Raw genomic sequence first — 6,000 nt, 5'->3', positions numbered from 1 at the left:
AATTTGTTCCCTGTGTGGGTGGTGAGGCACTGGAGGAGGTTGTCCAGAGAAGCTGTGGAGGCTCCAAGCCTTGAAGTGTTGAAGGCCAGGCTGGATGAAGCCTTGAGCAACTTGGTCTACAAGAAGGTGTCCCTGCCCATGGCAGGGGTGGTGGAGCTCAATGATGTTTAAGATCTCTTCCAACCCAACCCATTCCCTGATTCTATGATCTTTTGATTGAGGATGCTGGATCAGTTCCATCCCTAATGCATTATTTCTTGCTTCATTAAAGTGATGTATGGTAGACGTTCAGTGAAAGAGGCTGGCAGTTGCAAGAGAGTTAGTAGATGTAGCTCTGCTGGTAGAATTTTATCCATAAATTCAGAGGCAAAACTTCCCAGGAAACATCTGTCTATTACTGGCCTAATTTCAGCCTAATGGGATACTCTTTTCTGGATGCTGATTGCCTTGGTCACTTCTTCAGCCTAGTACCTTTCTGCCCTAAAAATCTCAGGAGCACTCAAAGTCAGTGTAGCAAAAGGCTCATTTCTGCTTTTGTGTTTGGCAGAAATGAAGCCAGCAGATGATTTGCCATCCAACACCTGGCCAGCATTTGAAAATGACTTAATATTTTCCCCTGCAGAAACTTAATTCTCTCCATTATTATCAGCATTTCTGCTGCACACACAGCCCCTCTCAAACTTCACTGGGGATAGTTTCCATGGGAACCAGAGAATGAGAACTGATGAGTCTTGAAACAGTCAAACAATAATCCTGCTTTCTACCATGGGCAAAGATGTACTTCTCCAGTGTTTAATGGGAGGCACAAGAGATTATTATGTGTGGAAGGAGAGAGGGGGGAAAAAAGACACCTGGAAGGAGGCCAAGGTTGCTTTGTGTACCTGTAGGGCTAACACAAGTGTGTTTAAAAGGGCAACCCAATGTATGCTCCTGGGCTTTTATACTTCCTGAGTGATAGAAAGGGAAACACTGTCAGATCCAAGCAGTCACATTCCAGGGAACATGGGTAGGTAGCAGTGGTGACTGGGAGGTGAGGCAATTGCATCTGTGGCAGAAGTACAGAGCCATGAGTGCAGCGTTTGAGAGGCTGCTGACTGAGCCTGCAGCAAACAGCCCTGGGGACAGCTTTCCACCATCACCTTGTCTCCAGAAGTGAACTGCCTGGGGTTTTGCCCAGAGAATCACAGACTTAACCAGGTTGGAAGAGACCTCTAGGACCATGGAGTCCAATCTATCACTTGACCCTTCTAATTAACTAACCCATGGCACTAAGTGTCTTATCCAGCCTCCTTTTAAACACCTCCAGGGATGGGGACTCCACCACCTTCCTGAGCAGCCCATTCCAATGCCAGTCAATCTTTCCATGAAGAATTTTTTTCCTAACATCCAGCCTGAACCTGCCCTGGCACAGCTTGAGGCTGTGTCCCCTCATTCTGTTGCTGCTTGCCTGGGAGAAGAGCCCAACTCTACCTGGCTACAGCCTCCCTTCAGGTAGCTGTAGACAGCAGTGAGCTCTGCCCTGAGCCTCCTCTTCTGCAGGCTGCACACCCCCAGCTCCCACAGCCTCTCCTCACAGGGCTCTGCTCCAGGCCCCTCCCCAGCCTTGCTACCCTTCTCTCAACACCTTCCAGCACCTCAACATCTCTCTTGAATTGAGGAGCCCAGAACTGGACACAGCACTCAAGGTGTGTCCTGAGCAGTGCTGAGCACAGGGGCAGAAGAACCTCCCTTGTCCTGCTGCCCACACTGCTCCTGAGCCAGCCCAGGATGCCATTGGCTCTCTTGGCCACCTGGGCACACTGCTGCCTCCTGTTCAGGTACTCTCTACCAGCACTCCCAGGTCCCTCTCTGCCTGGCTGCTCTCAGCCACTCTGTCCCCAGCCTGTAGCCCATGTGCACCTTCACATGATGCACCTTACCTCTCCTTTCCAGGGAGACCTTAGGGTTTTCCAGTATTTGGAGGAGGTCTCTAGGGTAGCTGAAGAGGGACCTTGGTCAAAGCAGCATGAAGTGAGTGGATGTGGGGCAGTGGCTTCAACCTGAGAGAAGATGGATTGAGATGAGACAGCAGGAGTCATTTCTTGCCCATGAGGGTAGTGAGGCACTGGAACAGGTTACCCAGAGAAGTTGTGGACACCTCATCCCTGGAAGCATTTAAGACCAGGCTGGATGAGGCCTTGAGCAACCTGGTGTAGGGAGAGGTGTCCCTGCCCTGCAGGGTGGCTGGAACTGGTTAATCTTAAAGGTCCCTTCCAACTCAAACCATTCTATCATTCTGTAAACCAGGCTTATGGTGGATGTGGAATATGAGGAGCCACCACATGTTGGTAGACTGCTTAACACTGTTCCCTGCTGTTCTCTGAGCTAGATCTCTGACTGCAGATGTTAGGCAAGATGATTATTAGAGGGAGAAACAAAGACAATTCCTGCTGCTGAATCACAAATCTCAGGCACTTTTGGAGAGAAAAGGCCCCGTGGCTGCTGCTCATCGTGGAGGCCTGGGTGGTGCAGTGGTAATCACCTAAGAACAGCAGGAGTGGTGGTGGCTCCAGAACATCTGATAGGAGACAGTGGAACAAAGGACAGGGCTGATCCAACTGCCATTTCAGCACAGCATGCCCGACTCAAACAGCATCGTTTCCTGGGAGATTGAACAATGCTCTGTGCTTATTCATCACCGGAGAAGTTCTCTGCTGCTCTCCCAAGTCCTCCAAAGCCTAACTCAAGTGGGCGAGGAGCAGCCCACCCATGGCAAACTGCTGCAGCTCGATCCTACGTGCTCCAGGGCACCGAAAATGTTATGTCTGCTCCCAAGCAAGTGTCCAAGTGTGAGAAATGTGGGCAGTGCTCCAAGAAAGTGGGCTTGTCCTCCTGAGAAAATTGGACTTAAAACCAACCCTTCAGTTGGTGAATGCATTTTCATTAGGCTAATCTGCACTTGTGTTTGGTAAATGTTGCTGTCACGCTGGCTGAGATGAAATGTTTCGTGCTGCTGACTCAACTGGCCTGAAATCACCTCTGAAACGTGCAGTGACTTTCTCTGTGCAGCTATGGTCATGCTCTGTGGCCTTCTTTACACAGGACACTTAGATCTCAGCATTCCTTCTACAAATGTAGGTGCTTTCAGTGGTGCCCAGTGACAGGAACAAACTTGAACATAGGAAGTTCCACCTAAACGTGAGGAGGAGATTTACTTTGAGGTTGGTAGAGCACTGGACCAGGCTGCCCAGATAGGTGGTAAAGTCTCCATTTCTGGAGGCATTCAAAACCTTCCTGGATGTGATCCTGGGCAACCTACTCTAGATGAACCTTGCAGACCCCACCTGGAGTACTGTTTGCAGTTCTGGAGCCCCCAACACAAGAAGGACTTGGAACTGTTAGAGCAAGTCCAGAGGAGGGGCACGAGGATGCTCAGAGGGCTGCAGCAGCTCTGCTATGAGGACAGGCTGAGAGAGTTGGGGCTCTGCAGCCTGGAGAAGAGAAGGCTTTGAGGAGACCTTGGAGTGGCCTTCCAGTATCTGAAGGGGGCTACAGGAAGGCTGTGGAGGGACTATTGACAAGGTCTTGTAATGACAGGACAAAGGGTAATGGGTTTGAACTGTCACAGAAGAGCTTCAAACTGGATGTGAGGAAAGGGTTCTTTGTAGTGAGGGTGGTGAGACACTGGCACAGGTTGCCCAGGGAGGTGTTCAAGGCCAGGTTGGATGGAGGCCTTCAGCTACCTGTTCTAGTGGGAGGTGTCCCTGCCTAAGCTTTTCCTGATGTCCAACCTAAACCTCCACTGCTGCAGCTTCAGGCTGTTTACTCTCTTTCTATCACTAATCACCTGTGGGAGGAGACCAGCACCTACCTCTAATTCATCTGATTTTCATACAGTCCCAGTCCAGGTTAACACCACAGAATCACAGAATTGCTTTGGCTGGAAAAGCCTCTGAGGTCTTTGAGGAGAGACTGGGGAAGCTGGGGGTGTGCAGCCTGGAGAAAAGGAGGCTCAGGGCAGAGCTCATTGCTGTCTGCAGCTACCTGAAGGGAGGTTGTAGCCAGGTGGGGCAGGCAACCAGCAACAGAAGAAGGGGACACAGTCTCAAGCTGTGCCAGGGGAGGTCTAGGCTGGATGTGAGGAGGAAGCTGTTGGCAGAGAGAGTGATTGGCATTGGAATGGGCTGCACAGGGAGGTGGTGGAGTGGCTGTGCCTGGAGGTGTTGAAGCCAAGCCTGGCTGGGGCACTTAGTGCCATGGTCTGGTTGACTGGCCAGGGCTGGATGCTAGGTTGGACTGGATGAGCTTGAGGTCTCTTCCAACCTGCTTGATTCTCTGATTCCATGACCTAACACCACCACAGCTACTAAACTCTGTCCCCAAGTGCCATGTCCACAGGTTTCTGGAACACCTCCAGGGATGGGGCTGCCACCAGCAGCCTGGGCAAGCCTGTTCCAGTGCAGGAACTAAATGTTTCCTAAGCTCCAGCACAGCTCTTCTGACTGCTGAAAGTCTTGGTAGAACAACACCCACAGAAATTCCCTCTTTTGCAAGGTCTGCTATCCCAGGGGAAGGCAAAACTATCAGACACACAGTCTTTTCCTTCCCCATCCAAGGAAGGAATGTTTTCATGGAATCATAGAATCCTTTGGGTTGGAAAAGACTTCTGAGATGATTGAGCCCAAGCATTATTTTCTGTCTTCTCAGTAAGTAAACTATGATCTAAGATTCTTTGAAGAAATATAAGCATCAACTAATTTAGAATCACTAAAAGTGTGTTTACTGCCTGCTTGCTCTCTGATGTTGTGCTTGTAGCTCATCTTTGTTGTGCTGTGTTTTCTTACTCGAGCATTATGAGATGAAAAGCTTGAAGGAGTTTTTAAAATGCAAACTAGGTTAGAAAAGGGACTGTAGAGAATGTTGTAAGAGTCATTGAAAGGAAGCTTGTTGCTCTGACGTTCATGTCTGACACCAGGCTGCCGAGGCAAGGTTTTATCTGCGGGAATAACAGCAGTAGTAGAAAAGTCTGATTGCCAGTGAAGGGCAGGACTGTGAAAGAAGAATGACTTTAATGACCCAGACAGAGTCTTGGATGTGTTTTAATGTAGTCTTGTGTAAACCAATCACGTTTTAATTGTTTCTTTAAAGGCTGCAAATGGATTGTGTTATCTCTTCCAGTTGTGGGTGCTGAATATTTTGCCTCACAGACTAGTCAAGAATTTGGCAAGAAGTAACTTAATGACTAAGTAGTTCTTCAGGCAAGAAGTCTCTCTGTTAAATCTATCAAATGCAAACCCCAAAGTGTAAGTAAGGTTGGGGTGGCTAAGAGCTGTGTCCAGCTCTGGAGTCCCCAGCACAAGGACATGGAACTGTTAGAGCAGGTCCAGAGGAAGGCCAAAATAATCAGAGGGTTGGAGCATCTTTGCTGTGAAGACAGGCTAAGAGTTGGAGTTTTTCAGCCTGGAGAAGAAAAGGCTCTGTGGAGACCTTGGAGCAGCCTTCCAGTATTTGAAAGAGGCCTCCAGGAGAGCTGGAGGGCTTTTGAAAGTGGCATGGAGTGACAGGTTGAGGGGGAATGGCCTCAAACTGGTAGAAATGGGATTGAGATGAGACTTGAGGAAGCAATTCTTGCCCATGAGGGTGGTGAGGCACTGGAACAGGCTACTCAGAGAAGTTTTGCATGCTCCAAGCCTGGCAGTGTTCAAAGGCAGGTTGGCTGGGGCCTCGAGCAAGCTGCTCTAGTGGAAGGTGTCCCTGCCCATGGCAAGGGGGTTGAAAGTAGATGAGCTTTAAGATTTCTTCCAACCCAACCCCTTCTCTGATTCCCTAAGTAAAAGCAGCACCCAATAAGCCACTGCAGTTGGGTATGTTGGAAGCATAAGCTTCACCAGGACTCAGCTATTCCTGATTTCCCTGAAATCAAAGCTGTCTCCTGTTCAGTTTCTGTAGCAGAAGAGTTAGACTCAGAGGAACTCAGCAGATGCCCTGGTGCTGTGCTGGTAAGGGACTCAAGCAAGGCTG

This window comes from Pogoniulus pusillus, chromosome 28, assembly GCF_015220805.1.
Source record: "Pogoniulus pusillus isolate bPogPus1 chromosome 28, bPogPus1.pri, whole genome shotgun sequence".
NCBI classification, from domain to species: domain Eukaryota; kingdom Metazoa; phylum Chordata; class Aves; order Piciformes; family Lybiidae; genus Pogoniulus; species Pogoniulus pusillus.
Note: the sequence above shows the minus strand (reverse complement) of the source record.